Raw genomic sequence first — 18,233 nt, forward strand, 5'->3', positions numbered from 1 at the left:
ATAACTCTACAAAGATCTGTGAAGGGTACTTTACCCTGGGAACAGTATTATCAAATTCGGTTCCAGTCTGGAAGTTCAGAAAAGAAAGGAAGCATTAGCATTTTTCTACTTTAAGAAACAAGGGGGAAACAAAAATCTTTGAATACAACTCTCTTTCTAAGCATCAGATTCATTATACCAAGTCATCACAAACCTGTATATTTCTGTTTACTGAAAGACTTGTGGGCTAATACAGGGGGAAAAAATCACTAAAGAAGTCAGACTTCATCCATACTGTTCTTACAATGTGGATGGCACAATGTAATAATTCTAATTTCTTCATTTGGAACGGTATCTCTCATATAGTTTGTTCTTTCTGCTCTGATTTACCTCTATATAAAAACCCCCAAATTATAAAAATACATTAGTATTTTAGCCTTTTTGGATTTGCTGTATTTTTTATTACTTTATCAGGCTTTAAATCCTAGGAATGCCTTTCTCTGACTGAAAGAAGAAACTACCCTCTTTATGTACCCATGCAAAAAGAACATTTAGTATTCAATCCTTTTAGCTCTAAAATCAAATGCCCCCAGTGGAACACAAAAAGGAATCAACATCAGACATACATTTCAAACACATTACACAAGTGATTAAAGAAAAAAGGGAAGAAATCTAAAATAAACCTACTTGCATAACAGCCTGTGCACAGCCCCTTGAGATTTTAGAGTGGGATAAATATGTTTCAGACTGTTCCACTAATGTGATGTTTTAATGGTGTGAGAACGATAAACAAAACTTCTTAGAGATAGATAATAAATGATAAAAGTCTGCTATATAATTTAAAGGCCCAAATAAACAAATCTGCATTGATCTTTTTCTGCCAAGAGTGGACGTCTCACAAAACCTGGTGATGGGTGCAAGAGAGTTGAAAATGTTGTCGCTTGTTCTGGACAATGAAGCAAAACCACAGAAAGCAGCAGGAGAAGCAGCCAAGTTTAGCCACCACATTTGGCTACATATATTTATATCCTATAAATACACAGGCAGCATCTAAACAAGGATACAACTGTCATTCTTTTGTAAGAAAATGATTAGTTGTACTATGCTAATAACATGCTCTCAAGTAGCGAGGAATCAGAATCGATTTTCATGAAGTAATACCAGAATGTGATTCCACACTTCAGTAATAATATTTTGTGCTGTAAATGTGCAACAAAGATGTGTGCAGCCAAGGGATGGTAAATACAGATCCAGGGAATTGTGCAGCCAAGGGATGGTAAATACAGATCCAGGGAATTGTGCAGCATCTGGTCCAAGCCAGTTACCAGTGAGGGCAGGGGAGGAGGATACAGGAGGACACGTTCTGAGCTACGATGGCTTACGCTGATAAGGGAACTGGCTGGAAGTACTCCTTGGATGAGCTCATTTCATACTGTGAGCATGATGCTATCACAGAAGTGCTTAAAATGAAAGCCAACACAGAGATTCCCGTTATTTTGCTTGATTCAGAAAAAAAAAAAATCATTTACACTGAAAGCTCTGTCTCCATTCTTATCACGAAGTATAAGTTACACAATATGTCATCACAGGAATTGCATGTCCCAAGAAAAAACTCTTGATTTCATTTAATTTAAAATGAGACAGAACTGGGTCAATTTGATATACCATCATGACTGCTTTGTTTATCAACAAAGACCATGTACTATTGCCCATAACTCAGTTTTAAGAGTATATTATCTAGCAGTTTTATAATCAAGATTGTTTTTACTACTGGAAATTATATAAGCTTGGACAAGGATAACATTCAACATTATCAACTGGAAGGCACCAGAGTTATGATTTCTAGGCACAAGTTGTAATTGGATTGGAAGGCAAAGTTCAAGAAAACAGTAATACTCTTGTGTATTAACAGAAGGCCTGTTCTGCTCTGTAGTGCACTACCCAAGGCCATTTCCTTCCTTAATATTAAAATTCTAATCAGCCTTCATTTCATCTGCAAAAATTTATGACCTAGTCCATGTTCTGTGTATAGATTTAGAAACAAACAGACCTGGAATATGAGACCCAGCATGTTATAAATTCTCAATTCAACTATAAAAATCTGTACAAGCACAGGGGGAGAATGTTTAAAATACACTGAGTTCCCCACTGTGCCACACACTGAATTATTGCTATGAACCCTGCAAATGTATTAGTCTCCAAATACAGCTGTATTAATTCCAGATTTGATATTAAGATCCTAGATATCAAACCCTGAGGAAACTGGACCCACTGTAGAAGACATGAAAATGGAGAACTATAACCACAAGAAGAAATTCTTCACAAATTTGCCTTCAGCAGTGCTTTCCAAACTATGGGGCACTCGCTGCAAGCAATGTGCCTGTTTATTCTAAGTGGCTTGTAAGAGCTGCCAGAAAACCTGAGCATGTTCTTCTAAGCACTGCTGCTGTTCAAGTCAGTGCCTTTGGCAGGATCTGTGTTTGAGGACTTCCAGAATACTGGAAAGTAAGCTGCTGCTTCTAAACAGAGAAAATAGTTAGCTCGCTAAAACCCTTAGCTGTTGGGGTTTTTTTTTGCTCCTAAGGAGACACCTCTGACTTGAATATCATATCTCAAAATTAAGCCAACAGCAAAGACAAGGAAAAGGAAGTCTGGGAAACAGAACAAAAGAATGTTTACTCTGCAAGGTAGATCAGGGAAATGGCTTGAAGGGCAGAATTACAAATCTAAATGCTTGAGTCTCCAAACAAAACATTAAAACATCAAGCTCACTCTTCAAAGAGCAGTAAAAAACCCTGAAGATCACAAGTGTGAGGGTACGTGTCGTCTTCATGCCTCGACATAGCTCCAGAGTAGGTATTTATGTCAAAACAAATGGGTGGGCCACTGAGAACTGTGATGTGGCAAATCAACCAAACCACTTCCTCCTTCTTGCAAAATCCCATTCTTCTTTTCTGTCTCAACAACATTCTCAGCCCACCCCCAGCTTCTCCCTGCTTGAGTACCACACCACTCACCATCCTGTCCTCAAACTCCCTTCCGCAATCCTTCCCCTCTGGTGGAAGGTGCACACCTTCAAATCAGTAACCTCTGTTACTGACAACAGACTGGAAGGCAGCTCTGTGTCCCAGCAGCAGGTTAGCTGAGAGATACCCACGTGCCATCAGGCAGGTACCAGCACCAGAGGCAGTGCAGGCATCCCAGTGTCTGGAGGTGGTCACATTCACACGGCTGCTGGCAGGAAAGAGCCCGTGCTCAACTCGCCGAGCGAGCCAGGGGCAAACACATCCCCCCCTGGGAGCTGCCTGGCCACACACGGTGCCATCCAGCTGTCAGCAGGTTACAGAAAGTGCTCTTTAGCCATCAGCTCTGCAGCTCTGACAGAGATACGTGTGAAATGTCAGCTCTATGTGTGTGTGAATATAAATAAAGTCAGGTCAGCCTATAAGGCTGTGACATTGCATAGTCTGATATGGGATGGGTTAAATCTTAGCGTGCATAAATAACTTTCAATGACCATGTCAAAAAAAGAAAGGATGGTGAAGTGCAAGAAACTGCTCCAGCTGGTCATGGAACCAGTGCTAAGGAATTCAGCCAAGTCCCGAGCCATAGCACTGCCTCCAGACACCAACACCAGCTTTTAAATCCAGAATGGCTCCACTGCCTTACACTAAACTCAGAACCAGTTTGTTGCAATACCCTGGGAGGGAGAGGAAATAGGAGGAGGAAAAGAAACCTCACTCAGTCCACACAGGTTGGCAGGAAGCAGAATTGCCCAAAATCCATCAAGTAAAACTGCATATTAATTGTAAGGTAATTTTCAGTATTTGAATACAATTTCCTCTGCGCTTTTCCACTCCACAAGACACACCTGACAATTAGAAGCAACTCTGCGGGTGCCCTCACACTGATCCACCTGCACGTTACCAACACACAGGTGTTGATTTGCCAAACTTAGCATCCTGCAGATGCTGTTCCAGCAGGTGCTGCTGGGGCTACTTCTATTTCAGACTGCACAAGCAGTTCACTGACTGGCCAACAGCTCTAAACTACATTTGGGAAAGCATCCCAGCTCTCAAACTTTGTTTAGTCTCTCTGAGCATCTATGAATAATTAAATAAGAAAATTTACAAAATACCACTACAAACAAGCAGTTGTAGAAAGTGGAAGTTAAGAATATAATTAGATTATGGCATTTATAAACTTCATCGTAAAAAGATTTTCTACTAATTAGAGCCTGTAAATTAATCTTCATTTATATAAGAAGCAGTAAGAAAAATCTCATAGGACATATTAGCAATTGAGACTGACCTTCAGTGACTGTGTGCACAAGCAAACCCTCTTGGGTGATTTTCCACTTTTGCTGTGTCTCAGTCTCTTCAATAAAAGGGTAGGTTTGCAAATGATGGGGAATATTTGGTGTTTTTTTCCTGTTTAACAGACTACAGCCATGGCAAAGACTGTTTCTCTTTTTTTTTTTTCATTTTACACATCTAAAGCACACAGTCAAGTATCTTTAGAAAGGACGTGGCACTGCTTTTATTCTGCCTGCTTACTCTAGATGAGTGACTTTAAAAACATACTTTACAAAACAACAAAAAAACCAAAAAGGACATAAATTTCAACAGAAGACAAAATGCCAAAAATAACAAAGAGTTACAGGGAGCCGACACACACTGTACGTGTGAACCTAGAACTGAAAAGTTTAGTCTCATATTAAAATGGACTAAATTAAGATTTCTCTAACGCAACAAGTTACAAAGAAAGACACTAAACTCTGGACACTAATATTTACTATTGTGGAGAGCAGACATACAGTAGTGAAGGCAGCATCTGCCACTTGGAAACCAGCTGAGTGACTTCAAACCTGGCACTTGTGCAAATCTGTGTGTACTATAATCTAACATAAAAATATTAATTGAGAAGCATATGAAGTTAGGCTTGTCAGCCTTAATATTTTCTGGTGATTTGAATGGGGCCAGAGAATAAGATAAGTATCTTTACAATTCCAGTTGGCTTTACTTCAAATGCAAAAGTTTCTAAGCTGCACAAGAACAGGAGCTCTGTAAAATCAAATTTTGGAGGCAAAGCCAACCCAGTCTGCTCATCATCTTGTACTCTGAATCCTGTCTGCAGCAATAGATTTTGGTGAGCTCACTGTACTTCCCTGAAATACTGTACAACATACAATTATTTCTGTAAGAATTTGGGGTTTTTTTTGCATCAGAGCTACATTCATCTCAGGGACAATCTCTAATTATTGTATTTAAAACAAGTTTTGATTTTTTAAGTTTACACTAATGAATTATTTTCATTAGCACTGGTAAGTTAAAAGATTACTGGAGCTTTCAATGAAGCTGGTCAGTATTCCCCATTTACCAGTGCAGATCAGCTTAATTCGTTTAGCAGCTAAAACTTGGAGTGAACAACGGTATTTTCAAAACAAATACATCAAGTTAAATTAAGCAAGGGCAGTTGTGGTTCATCTGAATCATATGGCTCCAGATTTCAAATCTAAGCTAAGGAAATAGAGGTTATGACATCCTGCAGCTGCGACAAGTCATGTTCATAAAGAACATTAAATCAAGACCACTTGGCCAGTTCAGGCAGTTGCTTGTGTGGAAGTGAAAGATCCCATGAGAACATTAAAAAAAAGAAAGGTTCTGGTGTCCCAGCCAAACCCCCCTTCCTTCACTTAATGCTACCAGGGACTGTTTCTTCAGAGCAAATGACCGTGGAAGGTTGTTGCCAAGTAATTGCTACTGATTTATTTACATCCAATAACGGGGAACAGGAATCAAACACTTGGCAAAACACACGAGCAAGTAAATTACAAAAGGTCCTCCTGTGCTACACAAATGCCAAGTGCCTGAGGCTGCCCCTGGCTACTCTGGTTTTCAGAAAGATCCTTTGATTCACCATAAGGCCACACAAATGCCCACATCAGCACAGGGACACATCAGTGGCAGGGAGAAGCAGCTGGAGCTTCATCGAGGCAGTGGTGTGGGTGCTGCAAGTTAGGGGCACAGCACAACAAGATAATCAAGTTTTCATTCAGCAGGGAGTCTCAGGAAGGAAGAAAGGATTGGGTTCTGGAAATGTTATTTTCCAGTCTCCTGTTTCGTAGCATTCATCCCTGGAAGTAAGGCCAGGTGTGATGGAGCTCTGAGCAACCTGCTCTGGTGTGTCCACAGCAGTGGGGCTGAAGTAAATGATCTTTAAGGTCTCTTAAAACCCAGGCAGTTCTGGGATTCTGTGATTTTAAGATCTATTATTGATACAATATGTACTGATAAAATACCTGAGAGTTGGCATTTTCAGTTAGAGCAGATGGAAAAAGTATTTTCCAAAATTTTGTGAGAGAATACTGGTGACTGAAACATTCACTGCTCCCCTGAGTACCGGGAAAAAAAGTGTCTGTACTTTTCCCTTTTTTCTTTTTTTTTTTTTTTTTTTTTTTTTAAGCAGGGAGGAAGCATGAAACAGTAGTACTGATTGACACTATCTGGATGCCAGTGTCATGCTGTGTAAACATGTGGATCCATTAGACAATTGTTGGAAGCAGTGAATTCCAAATTTGATCTAGTGATAGGACTCCTGCTGTTTGGGGAAAAAAAAAAAAAAAAAGGGGTTGCAAAACCACACAAGGAAAATGCTTCAGACTTCTTAAAAAAAACCAAAAAGCAAAGCACAGCATGAACAAGGATGTCCTGGATGGCCTGCAGATCCCAGCCTCTGGAGAGTCCTGATACACAGAAAAAAACACCTGAGCTCTTGGCTTTATAACTTTGTAAAACTTAGTTCAACCTGAAAGGATAAAAACATTTGCATAGAGAAAAATTCATGTCCAAATGCAGAATACAAAATGTTTTCTTTACTAAACAATATTCTGCACCAGTGATTTACATTTTCTTGCACATTTCTTGTGCAAGCTACTGCCGGAACTCCAGCCGGAGCTCTCCGGTATTCCCAGCGATGCCGGCTGGGGAAGGGAGTGGTACTGAACTGCCTTCCTTTGGTTTGTGCTGGCAAAGCAGCACTTCTTGCTTTGTAGTACTTAATGGCCTAAAACACACGTTGAAATTAACTCCCTCATTAGCTACATAGCTGCTACTCCTTATCACTTTCATTTTTCTTAATTATAGCGCTGCAAAATTTTATGTTCTGATTCAGAATTCTGTATGATTAATACAATACATGAATTATATTCATTAGAATATAAATCACAGGCCTCATGAATAAAAGTATAATTACACACGACCTTTGAAATCATACTCCATTCTTTAAGCTATCTAGAAATAACTATGCTCATTCTGCCCATGCCACAATTTCATTTCAAACTGATTAACCAGCATTTTAGTCCACTCAACTTGACTACATTAAAACAAAAACCAGTGAGTTCAGCTCCCAGCAAAACTGCAAACCCACTTTAAGGCTGTCCCTACAGAACTTGTTATTCATCTCCACAGACTTATAGATGTGAAGAGCCCTGTGTATAGCTGAGGATTTCCATTATGATTCATGTTGTGATTTAATCAATCCTGAAACATTGTTTACTACATAAAAGAAATTGTACTTCAACAGCAAGGATCAGAAAGCAAAAGAATCAATGCAGGAGGGCTACTGAGTAATGAGGGAGGAAAGCAGTGAGTCAGTCCCACGTTATCCTTGGGAAGCTGCAGCAGGTCAGCAGTAGCAAAGCTGCTCTTTGGAGACTGCTGGGTGACCACAGAACCTTTCTCCAACCCAGCCCGAAGAGCTCCATGAGCACACAGCAGTGGTCCTTGGAATGCAGATCTCAGCACTGCACCTTGCTATGCATATAAAGAAACTCGTGCAGCTTTGCCAGCTGAACTCAACAGTTCACGTGTCTAATCCCAGTGATCCCCGTACCCACCTGGAGATGCGGCCACAGGACACAACTGAAGCACTGGAGGACTGCATTACTCAGGGAGAGCCACCTCCTGCAGCCTGTCCTTACACAGCTGGAGCTCCCAGAGCTCCAGATGTGTCACAGCTGTGTCCAGGTGGGACTTCAGCAGTGACAGGCACCAGGAGAAGCTCTCCACAATGTTTCTGCTCCGAAGCACGGGGCAGCTGTCCCACTACTTCCCTGAATGTGACTTGAATTTGCATGGAAGTATGAACGGAACAGCTGCTCCTTCTTTGCATGGATTTGTGGCTGATTTATTTTTGTTCTTGAGAAATGAGGCCAGCCAGAGACTGTGATGAGCCAGCTACTACTGCAGGGTTTTACAGCCACCAGAGTTGGTGCTGGGCATTTCCACCTGTGTGGCACATGGGAAATCTCTTTCTCTTAAGAGCAAGACCACATAAAAATAGTAACAGTTTGTCCTTCTATTTACTATTCTCCATCAAACTATGAAACTAAAATTGCAAGCAAAATACTGGTTGCACTGTTTGTTTTTTTTGGGCCCTTAAATGCCAACCACAAGATGTCAAACAGAGGGCAGAGAGAGGCCAAGGAGAGCAGGGGAGCTAGGGAGCCCTGACTGCAAAATGTGGTAGTAAAAACCATAACTGGTGCTAATAGTAGACAAAAAGTGCATAAGAATGAGATCAGATCTTTTACAGACCAGCTCTGCATCTCTCAATACAACTTCAATACAAAAAAGAATGAAGTGGCTGAAGTGGTACAGGCAGCTATCTTAAAACATTTTTCCCAGATTAAGTATTCTACTTACCTCAAAATTCAGTCATAATTAAGTACCCTTGAACAAGTTAATCTTTCTTTTTAGGGGAAAACTCATCTACTCTCATTAAAGTTTGCCTTTCTCTACAAGTATTACTGTTCAATCATTAATCTCAGCTCAAATCTCTTCAATTCCTTACGTGTGCCTGTTTATATTTTTTCCCACTGCAACACATATGGAAATTAGTGCTTTACTTACTTTTTCATCTCCTTTAGATAAGTTGCATCTTACCTAAAGCGATACTCAAATTGTGGTTACAAATTTTGACTGGACAAATATATTACACTTCTTATAATGAAATAAAATGTAATTCTCTATATTTTTTCCCCATAGCATGCAAAGGAGCAAATATATACTCAGTAAAATTAAGGTGACACTGTGTGCCAAACCCACCACTTGTAACAGTAACAAACCAATGTGACATTTATCGTGGTTTCATATTACAGAACAAATATTTCATATCAGGACTGTTACATGTCAGTTTTAATCCACCAAGCATGGCATTTTTAATGAGGAGAACAAAGTTATGGTTCTATTTTTAGATCAATCTACAGCTTTTATTAAAAATCTTCAATTCACCTCACAAGTGTAAATAAAACCATCAGCCCCACTGTGAGGCATTACAGCATCAAACACCATGAACAATTATGGTACAGATTTTCTAATCACTGGATGAAAACACTGGGTATTATAGATGCTACACAGAGATGGTATAGGGAGATGCAAGACAAAAAATTGGAAGTTATCTGTATTTACCAGATTTGATTAAATTTTGTTTTCATTTCCTAGAAGTAACGGTTTCACCTTTTCTTTTTTTTTTTTTTTTTTTTTTTCCTTTTCTCCTCCCAGTGGCTCCATCTCAGACTGACATTCTCCTGGGCTGCACCTCGGGTAAGTAGAGCTGTAGCAATGCAGTGTGTTTATCATTGTGCATGCTTATTTCATCAATATAAAACTTGAAAATATTTACCAAAACTGGGATTTCTAGACCTGCTATTTACTTCTGTAAAAAGGTACTGGATTTCCAAGTCGTGACTGAAGATGTAGCTAAGATAAATGATATCAACTCTCAGATTGTCCTTCTCAAAGATCACCTAAACAGTCTCATAAAGTTACATTCAATTTACTACATCTTTCTAAGTCTGTGAAATCTGGACTGTGTGGAAGTGTCCCATCATCTCTCACACACTCCAGGGCTCTTTGCCAGGCAGGGAAACCTCTGGAGACACATCAGAAGGTTTAATTGGCATTGCTTCTGCAAACTGCTTCCCAAGCCATGTGAAGAAGGAATGGAGGCTGCAATGCCTTCCTGGGAGAGCATCCTGACAGTTCAGCTCGCCTTGGAAGCCCACGGCCCATGGGAATGAGTGTCATTAACAAGGGCTCAGCAGGGAGAAGGGGAAAGGCAAAGGCAAAGCCAAGCCCCGGTTGGCTCAGCAGGGAAGATGCACCTTTAGGAAAGACTTCTAATCTAAACTTAATCTGTTTAGATTTAAAGGACAGACCAAAAACTTCACCTTGGCTTCTTTAAGAGGACAGTTGATTCCATTCATGTGAGCACTGCTGGTGCAAACACCAGTACTCTGAAGGGGGATTTGCACACAACAAAAGAACGTGCTTGGATACGAGGGGAGGCACCTGCTCAGCGTGGAGAGGAACAGGGGACTTGTACAGCCCAGTCTAATGAGCAAAGGATGAGAAGCCAGGAATTATTTAATGTTAATTCCAGCTCTGCCAGTACCAGCTGCTGTTCTGTTACTCTCAGCAGGTCACCTCATATTTTCATATTCTCCTATGTACAATAAACATTTTGGTGCCCAGTGTTCAACTCCCAATTTAACGTTCTAGTTAAATGCACTGCCTCTCTTTACTTTGATAAAGTACAGTCAGCATCAATAGTAATACTTCTTAAAAATATCTTTCCAGCTATTGTGAAACAGGAGCTGACTGTTTATGGAGTATTATTTTTTATGTCAGTTTACCATAGGGCCTCTTTAGCCACAGGCTTACAGCTGGAGGCCCCAAGGCATTTTTTGGGAGTGGAAACTTTTTGAGTTCAGCTCTTAACAAATTTCCAGCCTGCAGTATGTTTTTCATTAGTCTACATGGTGTTATAATAAATGATGCACTTCCTCTTTCATTTTATGATTTTTTTCTTTAAACATGCAACAATTTTTCTGTGTCTGTTTTTTATTACTTTCAATATACTCAACCACACTAATCTTAGAGACTGTGTATAAAAACAGATATATTGAATAAGATATCAGCTACAGCAAGACAAGTTTAAATTCTTCACTGAAGGCCAGTCATAAACCCATTACATGCATGCAGCTCCGTGGGCAACCACTCTTTTAGAGGCTATTGTTAAAAAAAAAATCTGTCACCCCAAAACCTAGAGTTGGTGTAGAAATGGCTCCTCCAACATACTTACCTGCAAGATACCCAGCTACAAAAGTCTGATCCCACTGGCAACTCTCCACTACAGGTCCCACTATGTGTTTGCCTACTCTAAATTTATTTTTTATATAGTTGATACACACACTTTTTTAAGACTTCCTTCTATATTTTTCCCTCTCTCCGTAATTTTTAATAAGAATGTATTCCCGGGGGCTGACAGCACCAGGAAATCCAGGCTATGCCAACAAGGAGAGATTCCAGTCAAACATCATCATGTCTGGCATACTGTGTTTCATTTACAAATCTTTGATTTCTAAATGAATGGCAGTTCAAAGTACACATGAAACACAGATATTTTCTGCTTATGTACATAGAGATTGTTGGAGATTAAACCACTTTTAATTAAAGACTTAAGCAGGTGTCAGTTCATGGTACTCTCTGAATTTGGTTTAAGAAGATGCATGTTCCACAGTTACCCAGCAGCACATTAAGTACAAGCAGAATCAAAGAGACTTTCCTAAACAAAGCCAAGAAAAGCTACTTTGTAAGAGGGTTTGAAGTTTGCTGCTACTGATCTGTCATTTATGGAATGTCACATACTTGGGAAACATTTTAGACCAGTTAAAAAATAAACAAACCCCCAGCAAACAGCCCCCTGAGACAGAGCCCCGGGCCACACAAGATGTATTAATTTCAGTGGGGTTTTGCTGTGCCTCTGTTTATGCATCTAACTACCCAGAGTATCAAGGCCTACACCAGATAATTCTGGACTCAAAGAACAAGAGTTTAAACACGGAAATGGAACTACTTCCAAGTAATTTTTCTCTACATCATACTTCAGAGTGAGAGCAATATGAGGGGCACCCTGTTTCTCCATTACTCAAGGATTCTTCATTTCTTTTTTTTAAAGGAAATCCAAAGATTAATTTAAAGCCATCTGATGAAAATACCTTAATATTTACCTTCATATTTTGTTGTAATATATAGTGAATTCAAGCGATTTCAAAAGTTATCCTGGATGTTTCTCATTTCAAGATGTTAAATATTGGCTCTCAGAAATTTCCATTACACATTGTCTGACAATATTTGCTGCTCTGGAGTACATGAACTGACTTTTAATTCTTACAGAGGTAATGATAATAAAGTTTGTAGAAGTTGGGCACAGTTGACATTTTTGGAATTTCATATTTATTGCAAGTCCCTCCTTTCCAGGTCTATAAAGCAAGTGTAAAAAATGGTTAGAACTGCCAAATGTATAAATTCTCTCGATCCTTTCATCAGTTACAGCTATTCTCAGACTGGTCTCCTAATCACCCTTTAAGAATGAGGGCACTAGGGCATCTTAGCAGCAGTGTTATAGCTGACACCTGAGGACAGTAAAGCAGCACACCTGTAATCCTGGGATTTTATAATTAGTAAATCACAAACTGAAGTCCCAAACTCAAGAGCAGGCCATTACAGAGCTGTGGGAAGGAAACAGCGAGGGAGGCAGAGCCAGGATCCACCAGATGACAGTCAGGGGGGTACAGGACAAGCAGAGGGCACAAAGACCAGAACAAAGGCTGCTGACCAGCCAGGGCTGTCATCTGCAGCAGGGAAGGACCAGCCTACATCCCAAATGCTGCTTTATGGAAGCCACAGCATGGCTGCAAAGGCAAAGTTTAAAGGTGGTACAGGATGGTTAACATGAAAGCAGGATTTTTAGATCCCAAAGGGAAGACTGAGCACTCTTGTATAAACCAGTTTTCCCTTTTGCAGTCACCTTCCCCTGCTTCTTTACTTTATTACAATATTGCATACAGAGAAATCTGAAAAATAAAAAATGGTAGAAACCAAGATTTGTTTGACTGCTTCAGCAATAAGGTACAAATCTAGACTAACCATGAAGCCTCAAATTACAAAATATCCACTAGTGCAACCAAGAGTTACACAGGGCTCCTGAATTTTATCAAGTTAGCTGCAGACAGTGTAAGGAATCTCCCTTAGCCAGGAAGGAAAAATGCCTAAATTCAGGTGAGATTCTTTTGTGCAGCTATGGCAGGCACAGGTTACAAGTGGGGCTTTGTATGGCTGCTCCACCTCCAGCTTTATTTGCTGGGAGCTGGTTATGTAACTAACACAAAAGAAAATAACCATTTCAGGGTTGTTTTCCTTTGCAAGCCCTGGGCTGCCAGGAGGAACTGAGAGAATTCAAAAGCAGCTTCCCTTCTGTTGCTCTTTTGGGTGTTTCCTTTTGAAGTGGCACCCTGAGTGGCTGCTCATTCACCAGTTTTGTAGGTAGCCTTTAAAGCAACACTTTCCACTCTTCAAGCTTAAGTACAGAAACAGACAATTAATTAAACCAAGTTAGTGGTGTTATTATTTCAGCCTTTTATTTCTACTTGGTGTCAGACTCTTAAGACGAAAGGACTCTTTGTAGTAGGATTTCAGACACTCTGGGGAAAATTATGAACTTTAAGACTGATCTGATCTGGTTTGTGCAACACACAAACAATCTAAGGAAACCATTTAGCTACTGCTTAAAGGAAAATTCATTCTAAAATCCAGAAACAGAGTCACATTTTGCAGTGTTACTGTGCTGTATTTAACTGATGATTCAACCCTTTGTTTTGACGTGCTATTTTTTAATCATTTTTTTCCCATCAAAAGAAGACTCAGCCTAAAATATGGAATTTTTGCAAAGTAGATTTCCTGGCTAGGAAATTTTTGGTAACAGATAAATGAACCACTAACCTGCCAGATGGCTCTAATGCAACAAAAATTGCATCTATTGCTGCTTATAATTGTAGTGGCCAAACACCACATTACTGATTTCCAAATATTTTCCTGGTGTGAAATGTTTGTAAACCAATCTCTTGCACTGCTGCTGAACTCCAGGAACATTCTCCAGGATGGTTTTAGTCCTTAATTTAAAAAAAAAAAATCCCACATTTTTAAGAATTACTACAGAGAAAAGATCTCAGTGAATCTGTCTTACCATAATGGCTCACTCCCATTTCCACACACTGTGTATGTTGTTTATTTTCATTCTTTGAGCATGGGATTTTATAGCCATAATTATCTAATTTTCTCCTAGTACAAAGAGTCCAATTTTCATTCATTAAGGTCAACGTTTTCATTGTATTCTTCCTCTATTTTTTTCTTCCCTTTAAAATTTGCCATGAACAAGAGAGTTATGTTATCAAAATAACTCTTGTGGTAGAGATTTATTCATAAATTGTTTTTTCACATGAGCATAGATCAAAAGTGGCAATAGTAAAATGAACAGCTAGAGGAAATGATGTTTTAACTCCTCAATCTTCAACCTCATCTTCAAAGATTTTTGTGCAGCAATTTTTTCCAAAATCTGGAAGGCTTCGAGAAGTAATGTGCAGTCAAGCAGATTTTAGAAGCTGGTAGCACTTCATGGTCAGCTGACTGTGAAATCCTACTCACTACCACAGTCTGGAGCTTGCAAACTTGGTGCTTTACAACTTCTTTAAAGGGTTGAAGGGTGGGGAGACTGCAGCCAAGAATTTATTAAGGAAGAGAGTAATACCTTGGACTTTTTCCTTTCCTTGTGCTTTCTCCGGTTTCTCCTGTGCTGCAAAGTGAGCTGTAGTGCCTTCAGCCTGTCCTGTAAGCTTCACAAAACACACCCAGAGGGTTAAAGCCCTTTCCTCCCTCCCTCCCACCTGAGGTCTGCAAAGGAAAGAGCTGCTGCAAGCGTGGTAACAGGAAAAGGTCAGGAGCTGTGTGTTATATCCTGTATGTTTGGATTAGCCCACAATAGCTAAATAAACTGATCTGATGTCTAATGACATTTTCAAACAGTAGCTAATAAAATTAGCCAAAGTATGCAGAGACAAAAGATGCATACAGGCACACCAAAGAACATCTCTAATATATCTTCCCAAGCAGTGACCTAGCGGAGTTTCAGCAGTTTGGCCACACCAATCAGGGTCAAATATAAAGGAACTCAAGTTAAAAAACCTGCTGACTAGAAAAGACAAATATTCCTGCCTTGCCCACTCTTACTGATATGCAATTATTAGGTTTTGTACACAGACCCATGTTTTTGAAACAGAATTATGGTCTTTTCAAAATAAAGTAAAAGGCATGCTACTGACATGAACCACAAGCTTGGAATACTTAGTGGAGCTTCTATGAATTAGAAGAGTTAACAGGTCTGAGGGATTTTCACATGAGGATCCCGGGTCACGTCAGCAGAGGAAGAATCTGTGAAGGAGGAGGTTCCCACTCCTGTAATGATGGAGCTGGCACAAGGAGAGCAACCCTGAGCTGCCTCAGCTGCTCAGTGCACTGAGTGCCCCTCAGAATGAGCTCCTCTCTTGTCCCACCTGGACACCAAGCAGGTGCCACTCACTTTCTGGTGGCCCTCAGCAGAAAAGAGGCTGTGCCAGGGCTGTGACACATCCAGCTTCCACAGCCGGTTTCACCAGAGCTCATCTGGAACGGCCCTCAGGGAGAGCTGGGTGAATTCCTCAAACCAGAGACGCTGGTTCTGAGGAATGAATGTATGATTAATGGGGTTGCAGCACTGGTACAGTTGTGGTCGCCTTTTTAAAGTTTTCCATCAAAGTTTATGCAACCTGAAATACTGTAGCAGATGAAAAATGAAAGGGACTCAAAGCTGTGCCCATATAAAAGGCAGTGCTAAAGCAGCTAATCTAAAATGTGCAAATATGTCTTGCTTACCTCAGCTGATTTGCACATTCACTTTCATTTTTTTATGTAATTACCAAAGCATTTTCAGACTTGTTATGACCAAATATGAACTTGCTGAATATTCACACTAAGATGAAACAGAAATAAACAGTCTTGAATGAATCCCATTAATACTACACCTTGCTTTACACTTAAAACAGTAATACTGAATAGAGAAGGAATGTCAGTGGGGATTGGCTTCATTCTGTGCAGTGAACCAGGAGATCTTTGCCCAGAGTCTCTCTATCATGAACCACCAACTGCTTGCATTCCTTTGAAGGTACCAGCTTAAGATAAAAGTATACTGAGGAATAGATGTGATAATCCTTTATAGGAATAACCACTCTTTATAGACACTCTGCACATGGGTATGAAGGGCTGAAACACACCCACTAATTCACTAATATTGTAGTAATGCTTCAATGAAACCACTTCAGCTCATAAAAATAATACTCTGGCAACCACAGTCCTCAATAACTACTTTTACTTTAACCTTGTGATTTGTTTAATTCACCTGAATCACTGACTCTGCCTAAGTTACTGCACAGAGCACTCCTGGAAGGTGAACTTCGAAAAGTCATTATAATGTCAAACAAAATTGAACAGAACTTTGTTTTGGTCTTATTTAGCTTGTGTAAGTAAAAACTACTACTAGAATTGTCTATCAGTTAGATGTAGGAGCATGTTAGGGACATCAGCACCTTAAGCATATAATGACTTAAACATCTGAATCACTACAGATTATTCTGTAAACAAAAACCTGCACTGTTCATATCCCATTTGCATATTAACAAAGTTACCTGTAATTATGAACTTCAGGGCTGTGCATTAACTTTATAGAACCATCAGCTATGAGAGACATAATTGGGGTAAGATGGACAGGGAACTGCCACATTTAATTCAGTGTATGAATCAACCCAAAAGCATTGAACAGTACACTGCATCTGAAATCTCGCGAGGAGGCCTCCAAGGCTTCTGTGATCCCTGCTGCTTAGTGGTAACAAAAAAAAAAACCTGCATTATGTTCTCTCTGTGTGTTTCATGCTCACACCAGACACCTGTTCAGCTGAACCTCTCTCATGTGCACAGCAGAAATATCTGGCTTGTGCTTAAAGGTGTTTTTTAGGTCTGGGCTAATTTACCTGGCAGGTCACAGAAGAGGCTCAGCCTTCACTGAGGTTTGTGCTTGCTGATTTCGCAATGAGGCAGAGTTAAAAAATAAGCCACTGAAATAAACCTCAACATTTCCCTCCGTCCCCTTGCAGCTGTGTGGCCAGGACCAAGTCTCAGCACAAAACCCCATCCATAGATCTGCCTACAGATTTACATTCATTTTAGGCTTGATCTCCTTTATGGCTGATAAGTAGAAGCGTATCTTAAAACTTCACTGCTCTGGGGAGGCCAGAAAACACAAGAAATATCTGGGAAAGTTCTATAAGTATGGATATTGTTGAAATGTGCTTTATGGTCAAAGCACAACAGTCTCCTCTGCCCCACAAGTTTCCCAGGTAACTCCAGGTGATAACTGCCACTTGTTACTACAAGCTGTAGTTACACAGCATAATTGTGTCAGGGATTCCATATCTCTACACTCAAACAAACCTTGCAAAAAGTCTGCTGGACAAATCCATCCAGGAAAATGGAAAAAGTATTAGGTTGTGGGCACTGCAGCCTGAGAAAAGTGATGGACTGGCGGGGCCTGTGAGAGCAAGCAGTTGCCTCTATAAAACCAGGAGAGCAGCAGACTCGAAGGAGCCATGTTATTACCTCCTGCTCTCCCTGGAGACCAAAGCAGTGCTATTCCATCTCCCAATCTCTGCATTTTTTTCCTGCAAAAAGCTGATACACTAAAGTTTATGAGGTCTGAATTTCAAAAGGAAAGCACACTTCCCTTTCAGTTCTATGCCCAACTGTCACTGGTATTATGAAATATAAATCAAAATACAGTTTGGGTTTTCTTCTCCATGTTTCAAAATACAAACCATACATAATGGCTTAACCAAATAAGTGATAAGTATGAAATATTACAAACCATAAAAAAGGAAAAGTCATAATCCTGGGCTGGCCCACACTGTCTCCTCAAAGAAATATTACTTCAGAGATTAAAGAAGTGCTTGTTTATTTAACAATTTGACCAATCTCCAACAATAGAAAATCTAATGGAAAATACTTACAAGGGACCTACAAGCAGAGCTGCTGTGTAATAGACATTGTAAATAGAGACTTGGGGGGGGGGTTAACTTTAATATAAACAATAGAAGCTTAGCCAAAGGGAACAAAAAGTAACTGAACTAAGCAAATACTTAGATCATGAATACCAACACTCAAAAAGTTCTCAGGTGTTAACCTTAGTGCCTATCTCAGAGTCCTGTTGTGAAGTTTTAGCTTCTAAGAAACTACAAAATTAAAATAAGCAACTAATGTTATAAAATAACA

General features: G+C 39.9%; 1 protein-coding gene across 4 annotated transcripts in view; it reads left to right on the forward strand.

Moving 5' to 3' along the window:
• GPR146 (G protein-coupled receptor 146) overlaps positions 1–18,233 on the forward strand; it is a 49,859-nt gene that overhangs the window by 12,630 nt on the left and 18,996 nt on the right. For all 4 annotated transcript variants that reach the window (XR_008439624.1, XR_008439623.1, XR_008439622.1 and 1 more), the window contains exon 2: positions 9,543–9,584. The gene's annotated coding sequence lies outside the window, so the exon portion shown is untranslated. The remainder of the gene's footprint in view (positions 1–9,542; positions 9,585–18,233) is intronic.

Source organism: Vidua macroura, chromosome 16 (genome assembly GCF_024509145.1).
Source record: "Vidua macroura isolate BioBank_ID:100142 chromosome 16, ASM2450914v1, whole genome shotgun sequence".
NCBI classification, from domain to species: domain Eukaryota; kingdom Metazoa; phylum Chordata; class Aves; order Passeriformes; family Viduidae; genus Vidua; species Vidua macroura.